Raw genomic sequence first — 18,242 nt, 5'->3', positions numbered from 1 at the left:
CACAGGGTGCTCTGAATGCGTTCAGGAATTGAATTCTGATCTGTCCCTAACTGAGAGCTCTCTTCCTTGCTTCTTTAAACCACAACTGCCCAGTCCATGCCTTACACATTTTGGCCATTGAATCGTCAGTGCAGCCACCCTTCACACGTTTGTTTCTGGACACCATGAAGGAAACTGTAGAGATGCATCCAAGTCACTTACTGGAAATGTACTGTGAGAAGAGCTCATGGGGTGCCAGCCATGTTGTTAAGAGCCTTAGTCATTCAGCTAGTGGCAAGCTGTACTCTCTCCCCGTCCCTGTCCTCTGAGACCTCAGGTGTGGTTCTCTCCTGAAGCTGGTTTTCTCTAGAAAGACTAAGGCACAAGCTATGAAGCATTGACCAAAGTCAGCCCAGTGCTCACTTAAGGAGTATCTACCAAGTAGATTCTAAATGTCTACGTCACACTAACACCTTCCTGTATGGCCCTTAGGAGTCCTGCTAGCAATGTCAGCCATGTCTCCTGTCTCCCCACAAAGTGATGCCTTCCCATGTCTTACTTGGTTCATTACTCGGGTAACTAACTGACAAGCTAACTTCTAGACCCTGTCTCAGAGAAGGGTTTCATACAAAAACTACACAATCCCTTCTGTTCTCACTTTTGTGGGAACTCGGGTTATCACCCTCAGCAGATTCTGGTTGAGGGGGTCAGGAATTTGTTCTTTGTAACTCTAGCAAGGAAGTTGCAAGCTGTGCTTCGCTCATGGATGACAAAGCAACTACCAAGCCTGCCCTCCTGGCCTCCCACGTGTTCCATTTTAGACCTCTAATTGCTCACACCCAGGCTCTCCCAACCTGTGTTTAATACAGAGAACACTGTGTGTGAAGGGGAGAATGGAAGCCGATAAAGAGGGAAAATATCACAGAGAAAGCCCTGCTTCCAGTCCCATAGAGAGAGCCATGCAGTCCAGCCCGAGCTTCTGAGCACGCCTTTGCAACAGGACAGGCTTGCTCACAAAGAAGCCCCAGTAGAGGTCCTTGGTATTTGGGGTACCTTGTTCCTCATAGCCATCTGCTTTAACACATACTGGGGTTCAGGTTTCCTATGTAGAGCAGAGAGTGAGAGGAAGAGAGAACCTGGACTAACGAGACACAAGAGAGGAGGAAAACGACATGAAAAGACAAGGAAGCACTTCCAATCAATTAATAACTCCCACTCTCACATACAGCATATGAAAGAGTGGATTAAAACGCAGCCCACACTCAGCTAGCATCAGCCATGACCCAATTAGCATAAACAATTCACAGGTGCTGGGGGATGAATTCTCACTCTTCATTTGCCCAAACAAATATGTTTTCTCAGAAAAAAAGGGAAAAAATTTTTAACGAATGCAAGAAAGAAAAGTACCAGTACCACCTTCTGTGTCTGTACAGCAGAGGCAAGGATGTGAGCCTAGCATACCAAAGCTAGCTCGTAGTCCAGGCCAGGCTTAATATATTTAATAAGTTTCCAGTGGGGCATTAGACACACAGATGAGCAAAACTCCTGGGTGGACACTGATATGTTAAAGTAGAACTTTGTAGGACTGTGTTTGGCTAGAGAGATGATCTTCAAGATCTGTTTCTCAATCAGAAGAGGAAAACCAGGATAATATCAAAGCCTTTGGCAGAAGAGAAAAGAAAAGATATAGAACCAATTAACTCTATGTTTAAGTGTATGTAACTATTCACCTTTTTATATTTACTTTCTGCTCTTTTTCTACCCATTGGAAAGTTACAGCTACAGTGATGGCACATACAAATTGATGATAGGAATCAAATAGTCCCCCATCTTGACTTCAGGCTGTCACTGTGTCTTAGAATTCACCATTACCTTCCCACGGTCCTGAGTTCAAACAGTGACTTCTACTTCCTGGCTTGTATAGCTGGACCAAAAATTTAATGGTTTTTGCTTCCCTTCTGCGTTTCCAGTACAAATGATAAACAAGTCAAGAGTTATTAACCAATAGTACAAATTTGAGGATTAAATGAAACAAAATAGCACTTCACAAACTGTCCTGCAACACATGATTTTCAAGAAAATGCATGTACTCTCTTATAATGGTAGTGTATCTATCCTATTGTGTTTTAGGAAATTTAAATAAAAATATTTCATTTAAACAGAATAATATATAGCCAGCACAGCATTTTTATGGACTATGACACCAATACAAAGAAATAAGTAGAGCAACAGAAAATGTATTAAGATCATTTACTGAAAAACATTGAATAAATAGTACAGACAACATCTAGCTCTCCTGAAAGGCATGGAAATGATATAGAAATATGTTTCTAAGTAATGAACAACTAAATGTAGATCAGTAAGCAAAATGCTAAGCACCTACCAGCTGTATAATTAGTTGTTCCTCTGATGTTAATCCCCCTTTAATTTTATCATACCTCAAAAGAAAGTGGCAGGGCTTCATCTCCCCAGAGAAATTCACACCCCATTCCATCTCTTCTTGAATGTTGTCTATTCCTAATTCAATTTTCTAAGCACTTTGGGTATGTGAAACAGTCTTAAAATATAAAAATAGGAGGGAAAGGGCTGAAGCAATGGTTTAGTGGTTAATAGCACCTACTGCTGTTACAAAGGACATGGGTTCAATCCCAAGAATCTACATGGTGGTTCATAACTATAGCATCTCATGATTGCCCATAACTCCAGTTCCAAGGAGTCAGACACCCTCTTCTGATTTCTATAGGCAACAGGCATGCACACAGCACACTTACATACATGCAGTGAAACACACACACACACAATCAATCAATCAATCAACCCACCTTTAAAAAACACAAAAATAAGAAAAACTATAGAATTGATGTTGAAACAAACTGACAGTTTCCCAAATTTTTATCTTTGCAGTTTTACAGGTGAGTAATATTAGCCACCTTGTCCATTTCTCAGGGTTTCATAGCAAAGACGAGCTCATCACAGATGAGAGTGTGTTTCCAAGTTGGTATTCAAGGGGAGGCAAGAAGTAACTTTTGTTTCAGTTAGATTTAGTAAAGACAATGAAGCACTTTCTAGGCAGTGTGAAGTGGTGCGTGATAAGGCATAGGCATCTGAAGAGAGTGACCAATTAGAATCCTGCATTTGTTACAAGGGGCACAGACACACCACAGTGCAAGCATGCAGAATGTCAAGAGAAGAGACTACATCGGGAGGCAGAAACTAAAGTGCTCAAGGCTTTGTTTGCTGAGCTAAGGAATTCCAAAGAGGATGTTGAGTCCATCAAAGAATATAGCGTAGTAGAGATCTGTGTTTAAATGTGGTTTTATGAAAGTCACAGATATAAAGACTGATAAGAGAGAAAGACTAAAGCCATAAGACCCACCAGCTTCTGCGGTGGATGCAAACATAGCTGGACAATAAACAAACTGGGTGGATTCAGAAGAGGCAAGGATCCGGAATCATTAAGAAGATTCTTTGTACGTGTGTGACAGTAAGACAGCTGGATACCCAGGAAGCAGTACATCAAAAGATCCTCAGATATTACCTTTGAATAGTCAAAGTTATTCATTGCAAAAGGGATTACAAAAAAAGAGAATCAAGATGGGGAGAAATTGATTTAGAATGTAATGAATTTAGAGAGTGTATTGAATCTAGAAATATATGTAATCACCAATATGAAATAAGCTCTATGGATCCAAATCTTGGTATAAAGGCCAGTGGGTGCAATAAATATACAGAGTGTGGACCAATAATTCTTGAAAATTATTTACTGGCATCTTTTACAAGTGTTTCTGAGTTGTATTTCTTCTGGACCTTAATTTTTTACTTTTAAATTATTTAGAGAACTGGGAGATTGTTAGAAAACACTCTAAGCTACAATTTGGACTATAAACACAACATTTTATCTTTAGCACTAATACTGAAAATTAATAGCTCACTTTAAATACTTACATGAAGCAATGTTTGCAGTTGCGAAGACAATTTCAAATGCCAGATTGGGTTTTCATCAGAAGTGATGCTCTGAGTTAGCACTAAGAAGATTATCTAAGAATCAGGTCTTTAAAAAAATGACTCAAAACAACTCATTCTCTGTGTAGAAGGACAATAGCTTGCCACAGGACATCACAGAAGAGGAGAAGGAAGAGGTTTTACTACAGCTGGTTAGGCCTTAGTTTTCTTTTTGGACCAATGTGGCAAGCTCTTCTGCTTAGTTTGGTTAAACACATTTGGTGACTAAGTTAGTGAGAGAAGATGGCACTTGCCTAACCTAATCTTATTTTTGTCTTTGAAAAACCAGACCACATTGTGAATACCCTACAAGGCTGACTCCAACATTGAACCCATAACCCAAGTTCACATAACAGCCTGGATATGTACACTAAGGTTGCAAAGGGAAATGAAGGGGTAAGAGGCCTCCCTATGTGTCAGGATCTTTTTATTGTCTCACTTGATTCAAAAAAAGGAAATTTTGTGGAGTGTGTTTTCATTATCCCCATTTTATAGATGTTCCAATGATCAAGGAACCTCACAAGGCCCCATAGCTATGTTAATGAAGCCATAATTTAAAATCTTGCACCTTTTGATCCTCTACGTCACATCTTCTAGATCAATGTCTTTGGTTGAGCAAATTTACCAGCACGGACACTGTGAGCAGACAAATAACATGCAAAGTGCTCACATAGTTCACATTCAAAAGCAGAATGTCTCAGGAGCTGTATGGTCAGAATGTGGCACCACAGTCATTTTATGTAGTTATACTGTAGGAGAAGCTCCCTAAAGGAATACTTAATCTTCCTTTCTTGGGAAAACTATCACAGTAGGAGGAGAGGTCTTTATACTTAGTTTGATTTAGACAGTGTATGATTTGCCTATGACGCAACCTTCCCAGGTCCCCTTGGGAATTTCTTACAACACTCATAACTCATTTTTCCTCTTCAGTACCAATGTGGTGCATAATAGTTATATAGAAAATTTAGGAAATGCAGACCATAAAACCAAACCAATTTAAGCACTCCCTGTGATCTAAAATAGGGGAACTTACAACCTGGAGCATATGCTTACTTCCCTGTTGTGCACATGAACATGTTTTTAATCTAAATCAGGAAGCACAGGTTATTTTTAATTTCTCTATTTTAATTTTAAAATTAAAAATTCATCTAAACTAAGGATATTCGAATCTCTCGATGGATTAATAATCCATGGAGGAAGGGAGAGAGGTCCATTGTGCTTTGGTTTTGCCCCAAAGGTAACTCTGCCAGCTGGACTGTGTCCCTGAATCAGTTCTTCTGTTATTTACTAGGCAGAGTGCCTGACTAATGCCCTATGATCTGATTACCATCAGCAGCCCATCTGCAGGCACAACAGAATGCGAATAAAACATCCGCCTAATCTGCCTTGGTTGAGTCTTTCCTTCTGATTCATCTGTTAAGGGAAGTTTGTAATCCCCAACCTCCCAACAATATAGTGTGCCTTTCTTCTTGTCCAAGACACACCAGTATCTACCCAGGTCTTTGTAATCTTTTACTCAACAGTAGATTCATGGCAATGACAGGATGGTACAGACTGCTACATTCAACTGATTCATTTTATAGATGATAAGATTAAGCTTTGGGGAAGAAAGGAAAGCCAAGCATTGCTTATTAATACCTAACATAAACTGGAAACTAAGTATGCATGTTTCACTCAAAATCTCGTCACTGGCTAGATATTATTGCCCCAATCCATATGAAATTAAATCTTAGGCAGAAATATATATCTAATATCAATGATAATGCTAGGGTTCAAACATAAGTCTTCCTAGCTTTGTAGTTTCCTACATTTCTAGGAACTAATAGTTGGGGGTAAGAGCACTGCATATTTAGCTAGATAACATAGCTGGGTTGTGGCAGAGGAGTTAGACAAAACCCAGGATCCCAGGGCCTAGGCTGAATGTCCTAGTCAGATTCGTGTTGCTGTGCTAAACACCTTGGCCAAGAGCAAGCTGGGGAGGAAAGGATCTATTTGATCTTACATCTTATAGTTAATCACGACAGGAAAGCAGGGAAGGAACTTAAGGCAGGAACCTCGAGGCAGGAACTAAAGCAGATGTGGGTGGAATAGCTCTGCTTACTGCCTTCCTCTTCATGGCTTGTGTAGCTTGACTTTGAACACAACTCAGGACCACCTGCCCAAAGGTGGCACCATCCACAGTGAGCTGGACCCTCCCACATCAATTATTAAACAAAACACTGATCTTCCTCAAGTCTTGCCAACAGGCCTAACTGATGAAGAATTGTCTCGATTGTGGTTTCCTCTTCTCAGAGGACCCTAATTTGTGTCAAGTTGACAAAAGCCTAAACAGTACACTGCTGTTCCTAGCTCTACATGTTATCATCTTCCTGTAAAGTGACTCAAATAGCTAAGTGAACAGCCTTTACTTTGAGGTGACTTCTAAATGAACAAGGCCAGCAGTTTGCTGCATGAGGCTTCCACCAAGTATATGTCATCTTTCTGCACACTGAGCATGAATCAGGGATGTGACAACCTTAAGACTTTAAATTACGTCATTCTCATGAATTGCCATCTATATTTAAAACAAACCATGCTGAAAATATAAAATTAAAATAATAAAGCCTGCTGTTAACCTGTACTGTTGAATGAGATCTGGAAAGTGACTTATATTCTCTCACCAGGCATGATCGACATTTAAATAATATAAGTTGCTTGGGTTTCTGTCTGACTCGATTCACCGTTGAAAGCCTGAAGCGCATTTTCCTTTCTTCATCTAGCATGTTTTAGCAGCCAGCCCCCAGCCGCTCTGCACAGTGTCTGCTTTAAGAAACCAGGAGGAAAGGAAGCAGTGAACATTTGTTGCCCGCCCACCATTTGTCAGGCTCTGTGCTAGGTGTTTTACATGTATTACATAATGTTCTATCCTCTCAAGGCCCAGCGAGAGAGTTCATTTTATTTCTCACTTGCATCTAAGGGAACCAAAGCTTAGAGAACTAATTTTTTAAAAAAAATAAGTCTGATAGGTATAAAGCTTTGGAATTGTGCCAAGGTTTAATTTCACAACTATAGCTATAGCCTTGCTTTGGGCTGGCAAGTAATAACAGTTTATATACAGTCGAGTTTATCAAGAGTATCCTTTGCCAAAGACTTAATAAAAATTATGTGTGTGAATCCCCATGGAGACTATAAAGTGTGGGTCTTACAGATTCACAGAGATACTGATTTGTATGAAATCGTGGTTGCTATAAGCATGGAATTTAGATACTAATCGTGGAAGGCTGACCACACACCTGTGTTTTTAAATAGTGCTTCATTTTTGCTGAGAGGAATATAATATCATCACCCTTCTTATATGTTCATGCAATGTAAAAAAAAAAAGGGCCATAAAGTTGGCAGAGGTAAAGAGAGCAGAACTACTTTTCCTAGTGACGCACAAGTGTAGGAGTGGGGATAAAAATACTTCAGCGACAGAAATCAGTCAGTTTGGACATGCAAAGATGGGGACAAGAAAAAGAAAGGCTTTCCACCATAAAGACAAACAGGTTTTTATTAATACGTCTCCTGTGAATAAGCAGTTTCAAATTAGGTACTGTTTTTCATAAAGTGAAGCATAGGTCCTCTGGGAGAGAGGATTGCCAGGCCCAGTGTTTGGTTCGTTAACTAGTAGTCTTGCGACCATCTCTATGGAGGCACCAATCCAAGAGAAGATAGGTATCCGAGCCTTACAGAAGACGCAGACCAAAGTCACCAGGCCCATTTGGCTAGCTGTAGAAAACTGGGCTGGCCCAGTGCCCAGAAATAGACCTGTCCTTTGGAAAGCCTCCTTCTACTGCATGTGACAACAAGAATGTGGATTTCATCATTATCTGGCTCTACTCTTAGGGACTCAAAAGTAGACAGCACGCTCCTCAAATTGTACGACAGGGAAGACCTAAAAGGGACCTAGTAGGAAGGTCATATATCTAGAACCTCGCAAGAAATGGTAAAATGAAAGCAGCCATGCCTTCTTTGTTATGAACCCTCATAAATGTATCGGGGACAAAAGTGAGCTGGTGTCAGAAGTGTGTAAAATAGGCAGCTCCTTTAATGACAAGCTGAGGCGCGAGAATTAAAAGGCATCAGCAACATTTTCACATATTTTGATTCTCTAGAAAAGGATGTTTTGCATAGAAAAGAAAAATGTTCAAGGATCTGCACACTAAATTTAGTGATAACAAAAACCCAGCCCAAAGAACATTCTTGGTATGTTTTTGCTAAACCTGCTTAAGACGTAGAATTAACTACTGTAGACTGGGTTGGTATTGCAGTCAGTGACAACCATTTGCATCACTCACTTTTGTGTTTTCTGCAGGATAATTTGCCATTGTGACATCATACTGGGTTAGACTGTGAGGCCTAAGTTTGCTTACATTTCTAAATCTTATCAGATATGCTAAGAGGTGAAGTGTGTTTCATTCATGCAGCCCAGATTTCTAATCTGCTTAAATAAAATACACAAGATTCAATTTCAAACAAAATATCAAGGGCCTCCAATTAATCCAAAACAAACTACACTTAATATTACTACTGTTTGTCTGAAGACTCAGGACTTACCTAACAGTGATTTTTTTTATAACTCTTTTATAAAAGGGGTGAGCCCTCATATCTGGAAATTCTCATAAAGAGAAAGGAATAAGTAGGTTTTCTGCATTTATTTGTTTGCCTTTATAATTTCATAATCTGTCACCTATTTATCTCTCATCTGTCCATCCACAGTCTGTCTAGAGAGATATGAGTGTAAATGTAGATAGTTATTTTATAACCACAGCACATTTGTCGCTACAGTACCATTCTAATCTAACCTGCTCTTTGCATTTCAATGTAAGCTGGCTGCGATGTCTCATAAAGCACCTTCTGCTCCAGGACAGAATCCAGGCCAAGGTCAGACCAGCCCAAGGTTAAGGGATAGCCCAGTGTACCATCAGGTCTCTTGCTTTTTTGACCCTGGAACATTTCTATGCCCTTTAGTTACCGTTTATGATATAATCATTTGTGAGCCACATGATTCTTCTCTTCCTCCTCATTTGGTGTTCTCATGATGAGACTCGGTTTGCTTCTACTAGACTAGAACACTCCAATGTAACATGGAAACATATGCCTGATGCCCAGTTGTCCTACTTCAGGGCTGACCGCTCTCATTTCCCAGGCAAGATGCTGTCCAGTCTGTACCTTGAAACTAACAGGTGTTGGTGAGGGAACTTTAATGCCGATACTGCCTTGATCATCATCAAACTTTCCCCTAGATTTAGCTTCTCTGTTGGTTCTTTCTTGATTTTCCCCTCTGCTTGATATTTACTTTAATGGCTACAAAATGATGGTCTTTACACCTCCATGTTAATCAATAAGCTCTCAGCTCATTTCTTTTCTCACTTATGCATGCATGCATTTTTACCAGGGCTCATTCACTTACCATCAGGACTCAGGACTGTCTCCCTTTAATGTAACATCTTTCATTAATGGACATCACAGATCTTTGTTTCCAAATTATCCCAGGTTGGATCAGTGCAAGCCTCTTCAACCCGGGTCCTTAATCCTGTAATTTCCTTTTCAATAAGCCTTTTCAAGGCACAATAACTGCTAGCAATTATTTCATTCCTTGCACACATTCCAGTACAGTTCCCTTACTATGTTGTCAGAACAAGGTACTTTAAAAAAAATTAAAGGCAACTACAAGCAATATAAAATATTTAGGAGTTACTCTAACCAAGCAAGTGAAGGACTTGTTTGAAAAAAAAATTTCAAAACTCTGAAGAAAGAGATTGAAGATGACATGAGAAGATGGAATGATCTTCCTTACTTGTGGATCAACAGAATTAACGTAGTAAAAATGGCCATCTTACCAAAAGCAATTTACAGATCCAATGCAATCCCTATCAAAATACCTACACAATTTTTTAAAGACATTGAAAGTTCAATCAATTCTGAACTTCATATGGAAAAACAAAAAACCCAGAATAGCTAAAACAATCTTGTACAATAAAAAGATCCTCCAGTGGAATCTCCATTCCTGATCTCAAGCTGTACTATAAAGCAACAGTAACTAAACAACATGGTACTAGCACAGCAATAGGCTAGTTAATCAATGGAATCGAATTGAAGACCCAGATATGAATCCACACACATATGGTCACTTGATTTTTGACAAAGAAGCCAAATCTATTCAATGGGAAAAGGATAACATCTTCAACAAATGGTGCTGGTCTAACTAGATGTCTACATGTAAAAAAATGCAATTGGACCCATATTTGCCACCATGCACAAAACTCAAATCCAAGTGGATCAAAGACCTCAACATAAAACCAGAGACACTAAGTCAGTCAGAAGAAAAAGTGGGGAAGAGCCTGGAACACGTTGGCACAGGAGACAACTTCCTGAACAGAACACCAACAGCCCAGGCCATATGGCCAACAATTAGTAAATGGGACCTCATGAGGCTGAGAAGCTTCTGTAAGGCAGGAGACACTGTCAACAGAACAAAGCGACAGCCTACAGACTGGGAAAAGATCTTCACCAACCCTACATCTGACAAAGGTCTAATATCCAAAATACATAAAGAACTCAAGAATTAAATACCACCAAAACAAATAACCCAGTTGAGAAATGGGGCTCAGAACTAACAGAGAATTCTCAACAGAGGACTATCGAATGGCTGAGAAACACTTAAAGAAATGTTCAACCTCCTTAGTCATCAGGGAAATGCAAATCAAGACAACTGTGAGATTCCATCTTACACCTATCAGAATGGCTAAGATCAAAAATTCAAGTGACACCACATGCTGGCGAGGATGTGGAGAGAGAGGAAGACTCCTTCATTGCTGGTGGGAATGCAAACTAGTACAACCACTTTGGAAATCTGTCTGGTGCTGTATCAGAAAACTGGGAATACGGCTTCCTCAAGACCCAGCTATTCCACTCCTTGGAATATACCCAGAAGATGCTCCAGCACACAACAACAACATTTGCTCAACCATATTCATTGCAACCTTATTCATAATAGCCAGAACATGGAAACAGCCTAAGTGTCCCTCCATAGAAGAATGGATAAAGAAACTAAGGTACATTTACACTCTGGAATACTACTCAGCTATTTAAAAAAAGGAATTCCTGAAATCTGTGGACAAATGGATTGAACTAGAAATGATCATAATGAGTGAGTTAACCCAGAAGCAGAAAGAGTCAAATGGTATATACTCACTTATATCTGGACACTAGGCCAAGGGATATATCCGATGAAAGTCTTCACTTACCAGGAAATTGGGACAGAGGGGAGGACATCCTATTGGACCTCTAGGTGAGAGAAGCATGGGGGAATGGGGAAATAGAAGGATCCAGAGGGTCTTAGAAACCTACAAGAAGAGCATTATAATGGGCAGATCTGGGCCCAGGGGTCCTGCTCAAACTATGGCACCAGCCAAGGACAATATGTGCAGTAAACTTCGAACTCCTACCCAGATCTAGCCAATAGACAAGTCATTCTCCACAGTTGAGTGGAGAGTGGGGTCTGACTTTCACATGAACTCTGGTACCCCATATTTGACCACGTCTCCTGGATGGGGATGCCTGGTGGCACTCAGAAGAAAGGTAGCAGGCTACCAAGAAGAGACTTGATACCCTATGAGCATATGCAGGGGAGGAAGTCCCCCTCAGTCACAGTCATAGGGGAGGGGAGTAAGGGGAAAATGGGAGGGAGGGAGGAATGGGAGGATACAAGGGATGGGATAACAATTGAGATTTAATATGAATAAATTAATAAAATATATTTTAAAAACTGGGCAAAAGATAGAAAACATAGTTTTCACAGGAAAGGCATAAATAGCCAATGTGTACATGAAAAACAGTGTGCACTATCAGAAAGCATGATAAAAACAAAAAATTTTAAACTGTAAGCTTCCCAGGCCAGTGAAGATGGCTATTTTCAATAAGACTAAATTTAACAGTGATGATAAGGAAATGGGGGAAGTGAGCCTGAACACCATAGGTGGCAAAGTAAATTAGTATAGTCATTATGGGAAACAGTATGGAGGTTCCTTAAAAAGTTAAAAACAGAAAGATCATGGGATCAAGCAAGCCTACCACAGGGAATATATCCAAAAGAAATGAAAGCAGTGTGTCGAAGAGATATCTACTCCCCATGTTCACTGTAGCTGTATTCACAGTGGCCAAGAGACAGAACATGGTAAGCGTTCAGCTCATTAACATACGAACGAGTAACAAAATTGCAACGATACATGTGGTCAATGCTATTCAACCATGGAAATCACAGGTTCCTGTCCTCTGCAGCAGCAAATGGAGCTGGAGGTCATGACGTTTAGTGAAATGGACACAGAGGGACAAGTGTTGCGTGATCTCATGTCTAGAATCTTAGGTTCTTCCATAGAAGTTGAACACAAAGCAGTGTTGACCAGGGCCCTGGGGGGATGGGGCTGAGTGCAGTGGATCCATGAGTACTGAGTCACAGGTATCAACCTGCCCTGCTTCACAGCAATGTGACTATTGAGAACTGTGACGTGCTGTGCAAGCCAAACAGAAGAGAGGATTGCAATGCTATCACTGTAAGGGACTAATAAATGCTTGAGGGGATAAATATCTTTAATCTGATTTAAATATTATATATTGAACATCACATCAATAAATATAATTTTAATATAAAAAAATTAAAGGCATCTAAAATGTCTTCAATAAGAGAAAAATAGAAAAAAATTAAAAGCTAGATGCACACATTAAAAATAAAGAATTCTTAAATAAATAGATAAAAAAGATTACAGGCATATACACGGTACATAGACAACACATTCATACAAAACATTCATATACATAAAATAAATAAATATTAAACATAAACGTATAGGTACCAGATATAGTTGAGATAATATCCCCAAGTAAACAGTCAAACAATAAAAAGCACAAAGTTTTGGTATAGTATAATTTGAACATTCCTCAAATGGTCCAAGTCATCCACAACCACTGAGTGGGTCTGTGGGACAGATGTGAAGTGTACAAACTCAGCACTCCATGTTTCTCCACCTGCCAGCTCATACATTCTTTATGCCCCAACTTCCACAATGTTCCTTTGTAGAATGAGGAGGACATTAATATATGTGATTATCTTTAACCAAGTGTTGACCATTAGTTATACATGGCATTTTGACTAGTTATAGTTGCTATATTAACCGCTATCCATGGTACAAAGAAGTTTCTTGGCCAAAGTTGAAGACAATGCTAATTTATAGGTTTAAACATAAATACCTAGAAGGTAGTTTCACAACGTGATCACCTATCGAAACCACAAGAGGAGGTTGTTCCCTTGGGTCTATGGTCTTTCCAATCATGGTCTGCTGACCAGCACAACACATGAAATCCCTTCTGTGAACCAGACTTCACAGCTTGCCAGAAAGAAGTTGGTTACCTGTATAACCACTGTGCCACTATCGCACCAGTGGGAATATCATGCCAGGTGGGTCAGTATTGTCGTAGAAAGGTCCAGCTCTGTATGAGATAATTGATATATATCTTCCCCATCAGTCTGTGTTACTTTTTGGCACTACATAAGCTGCTCAGCAGGGTGAGAGTTTCCTAGTCAGTTGAGGTTGATTTAGCTATGCCCTGAAAGCAAAGCGAGCAGTTTCTTCATCAGAAGACTCACATCTGTAAACCAGGATAAGGCTACACCTATGGTAAAATCCGAAGAAGACGTCAGGTAGAGTGAGGTTGCCAGCCATGGTGGAAGGCAGAAAAGTCTCCATGCAGCATATTCTCCCTGGCTCCGGGAAAGCTCTGTGTGCGAAACAGAGAAGTTGCCAAAGAGGAAAATTGGAAGCAATTTCCAGTTGTGCATCCAGCTGTGATGCACTGTACAAGGTGGTTAAACCTCAGGCATGGTGTGATCCATCAGGCTTTTCATGATTCTTGGTGACATCTGTTTAATACTATGTTTGAAGAGAAAGGCTGGCATGATTGTGATGGTAACTACAGGCCCAGCTGTTGACAGTATATCTGTAATCGGAGCGTCCTTCAAGCCAATGATGTTCTGCCGTGATCTCACGCATGTGTTGATCAGTGAGAAGGCCGTTTCTGGCAGCAGAACTATCTTTTACTATGGATGTGATCTTTCCACTTTTAAAGATGAAGCCAACATGTCCACGGCTGTCCTTATGCATAGTAACTGTCCACTCAAAGGGCCTGTCACGAATGGTCATGGTGATCTTCTCTCCAAATGCCTTATCAGAGCTCCAGCCTGCACAGTTTTCACCATTGATCTGGTGTCCCTGGTCCCCAAATCTCAGACCAACCAGGGAGGCTGGGGAATTGGCCTGGACTAGCTGAGCAAATGTACAACTATCTATTGACTTAAGTCTGAGCCCAATTTTTTCCATCTTGATCCTTACACAAAATGAGTTCACGGATCCCTTGCTTAATTTCTGCTCTCCGAATCCCAGCATCATCACTTGTCACAGGTGCTATCATGTCCTTCACACTGGATGGTCTTGCTACTCACTGCCCTTGAGTTGGTGCTCCAGAGACCATGGGCATATTTGCGCATATCTCTTCTTCATTTGAAGTCAGTCCCATGGGCTGGAGAGATAGCTCGGTGGTTAAGGGCACTGCTTGCTCTTCCAGAGGTCCTGAGTTCAATTCCTAGCAACCACATGGTGGCTCACAACCATCTATAATGTTATCTGATGCCCTCTTCTGCAGATAAAGCACTCATATACAATAAATACAACAAATGAAGTCAGTCCCATGTATTGAGAGAGCTCTGGATACAGTAAGTAGTCTAAGGTAGAGATTTCCACCTGAAGGGAGAGCAGCAGAAACATCCATCAAAAGCGCCTGGTTGGCAGAAAAGGCGGTTTGAGCCTGAATTACTTTGTATACCTGCAAATCTTCAAGAGATGGATAAAGAGACATTTTTTGCAGGTGTTTTCAGCTCCGAGGACCGCGCTACTCCCCAACAGCTCGGCCCACTCTGCGCTTCACCATCGGCCCCCTGCTTATTGTTTCTTATATCATGTTTTAAAACTTTCTTCCAACATCATAAAATCATTTTTCTATGAGAGAAAATTTCATCCAGAAAGTCTATTATTTATCTTTCACATATAAGTTCATGACCCAGGTGAAATTGGGTTTGGTGTAAAGTGTTCCTCCACTCCATAAGTATCCACATAACAAAGCATTATTTATTGAAAAGTTTATTTCATCTTTTCTATATTACAAAGATATTCTCTTCTAAGTCACAGGACTGTTCAATATGTGTCTGCTCTTAGGTCTTCCACTGATCTATTCACATTGCATTATTTTTGTGTTCTGTGCTTTTATAAATCTTAGTGTCTTATACTTCAAATCCTGTAAGTTCATTCTCTTCTATCAAGATCATGATGACTATTCTCTCTGCAGTCCCATGGGCATCTTAGAATCAATTGTCAAATTTCCTTTTAAAATGCTTAGATTTGTTTGGAATTACATTGAAGCCATAGGTCAGTTGTCAAAAGGTTGATACCTTAATGATAATTTGCCTTCAAATTCATGAAAATTACGGTATATTAATTGTTTCTTTAAGTCTTCATGGTTTATGCTCATGAAGCCTCATAGTTTTATGTAGAATTACTACCCATTTTTTATAAAAACAATTTTCTTAATTGTTTGACTATTTTAATGTCCTTATGTGTGGTACTTTGAATTTTTTATCCTCGGGCCAGTGAGATGGCTCAACGTGTAAAGGGGCTTGCTACCAACCCTGAGACCATGAGTGCAATCCCTGGAACCCAGCCACATGGTGGAAGGAGAGAACCAACGCATTCAAATTTCCCTCTGACCTTCACAGTCATGTGTGGTACATGTGCACCTCAGCACAGGCATTCTTAGTTAATGAAATAAATAAACACATAAATAAATTTGAATTAAAATATATTTTATTTTTTAATTTTATATAGGAAATGGATGTTTTATACAAACATATTTAGTGGTATGGTAAATTTTTTTTATTTCTAACAGCCTATATAGTCTTAGGGATTCTGTGTATACACAATTCTAACAGATATGACTAGGAAAATGTTTATTCTTGCTTTCAAAATAATTACCTGTTACATTTATTTTACTTGCCTTATTTATTTATCTAGGAACTTTAGTGTATTGCTGAATAGATGTGATAGCCTACATAGTGGGACATTTTTGAAAAAGATAGATATTCCATCTCATCTTTTAAACTAACTCAGTAGGTTCAGCTTACATAGAAAATCTACATTTTAAGCTAGTAACGGTAGTATGTACCTAAAATACCAGCACTTGGAAGTTGATGCAGGGGGATTGTAAGTGTGATTATAACCTGGAATACCTGAGGAAACTGTAGCTCAAAACAGATAAAAAGACAAAGGTCAACTCTCACCTGGCTCTGATGCAAGGCTGCTCTGGAGGCAGACGCTGAGCTATATTTTTAAAGGATAAGTGTTACTTACTCTAAGAATTTTCATAGTAAGAATATATTACTCTAATTTTCTTTGTCTTCTTGTCTCCACCCTTTTCTGTAGAAATTATAGATGCATAAAATATTTATTTTGAGCCTCTAGTATATTACTTCTATTATTGGCTCCAGCTCTGGAAATAATATGCACAAAGGCTGTGGAATTTTAACTGTTTGACTGGCTTTGGAAAAGATAAGACCACATTGTACTTTCCTGGGTCAGCAGATATAGTTTTCAAAGAAGATTTTTTTTTTTTAATTTCTGTTTCGTAGCTGTTGAGGTCACAATTGAATGCAGTTTTCTGGATGTACACTCTCACATCGACACAGGTCCTCATACAATCTTATGCGCATTGTCACATGATAGAAACAGTATGGGGGATAGATTCTAAAGAATTCAGTTTTGTGAAATACCTATGAATACTACGAATCAAGAGGGAGACTAACAGATAGCGTGTTATTTCCTAAATATAATTACTTATAATTATATAGCAAAGGAAAATGGCTCTTAAGACTGAGGCAAACAAGGACAATACAGGCCGTAAACTTCAAACCTCTACCCAAATCTAGCCAATGGACAGGACATTCTCCACAGTTGAGTGGAGAGTGGGGTATGACTCTCACATGTACTCTGGTGCCTCATATTTGACCATGTCTCCTGGAGGGGGAGGCCTGGTGGCACTCAGAGGAAGGACAGCAGGCTACCAAGAAGAGACTTGATACCCTATGAGCATATACAGGGGGAGGAGGTCCCCCTTAGGAACAGTCATAGGGGAGGGGAGTAAGGGGAAAATGGGAGGGAGGGAAGAATGGGAGGATACAAGGGATGGGACGACCATTGAGATGTAACAAGAATAAATTAATAAAAATAAAAAACAAATTGTCAAAAAATAAAAATAAAGGTCTTTTGACCTGTACATGAATAAATAAATAAATAAATAAATAAATAAATAAATAAATAAAAGACTGAGGCAAAAAAGATGGCAAGGAATTTTATGGAAAAGAACAGAATAAATTTCCTACCTTGCTGTATGTTGCTGTGATAGACTATGATCAAAAGCAACTTGGGCATGGAAGTGTTTGTTTTGTTTTGTTTTGTTTTTTCTGGTTTTATATATATGCCAAACCACAGCCCACTGAGGGAAGGAACTGAAGAAGAGGCCATGGAGGGATGTTGCTTTCTGGCTTGCTCCCCATGGCTTGCTCACCCTGCTAGGACCCTCTGCCCAGCGTGTGGCGCTACCCATAGTGGTTTAGGTTCTTCCAAATCAGTCACTGGGAAAATATCCTACAGACTTGCCTATGGGTCATTCTAATTTTTTCTTCCCAAATGACTCTGGCTTGTTAAGTTGATAACAAATACAATGTAGTCAGGCCAGTAAAACAATAGCTGCAGATAACTGTAGAATGTTGGAACTGGACAGGGCCTTTTTATGTTGCATGTGATCTGAGCCTCCTACTTAACCCTGGCAGAGATCCATCCATCACCCAGTGTTATTTACTAAGATACCTCTAGTCTTTCTAGACAAAGAAGGAAGCATATTAGGACAGCAGGAAATGGAAGATAACAATCATAAATGAAATATGATAACTGAATTCAATAGTATGCATCAAAATATAGTATTGTATTACCATTTTAATTAAAAGTGTGTCTATTTCAAAGTACTTCAATAACAGAATAGTCTGCCATAAACTTGTATGAAAATGCATGTAGCCAAGTGGTGGCAACACCTGTAATCCCAGCATGTAAGGCAGATGCAAGAGAAATACTGAAAGTTCAATG

The 18,242-nt window shown here is 39.6% G+C and overlaps 1 protein-coding gene and 1 pseudogene across 6 annotated transcripts in view; one reads left to right on the top strand and one right to left on the bottom strand.

Moving 5' to 3' along the window:
* The window catches only part of PHACTR1 (phosphatase and actin regulator 1), a 461,758-nt gene that overhangs the window by 9,089 nt on the left and 434,427 nt on the right, over window positions 1-18,242 (top strand). The gene's annotated exons all lie outside the window — the stretch shown is intronic.
* LOC311604942 (syntenin-1-like) lies at window positions 12,703-15,270 on the bottom strand (annotated as a pseudogene). Its single transcript has 2 exons — window positions 14,724-15,270; window positions 12,703-14,556 (listed from the first exon to the last, which is right to left on the bottom strand). The product of its transcript is annotated as a syntenin-1-like (transcript).

This window comes from Acomys minous (genome assembly GCF_964271855.1).
Source record: "Acomys minous genome assembly, chromosome: 9".
In the NCBI taxonomy this organism is placed as follows: domain Eukaryota; kingdom Metazoa; phylum Chordata; class Mammalia; order Rodentia; family Muridae; genus Acomys; species Acomys minous.
The sequence above is the reverse complement of the archived record's forward strand: the minus strand, read 5'-3'. Positions and strand labels throughout refer to the sequence as shown.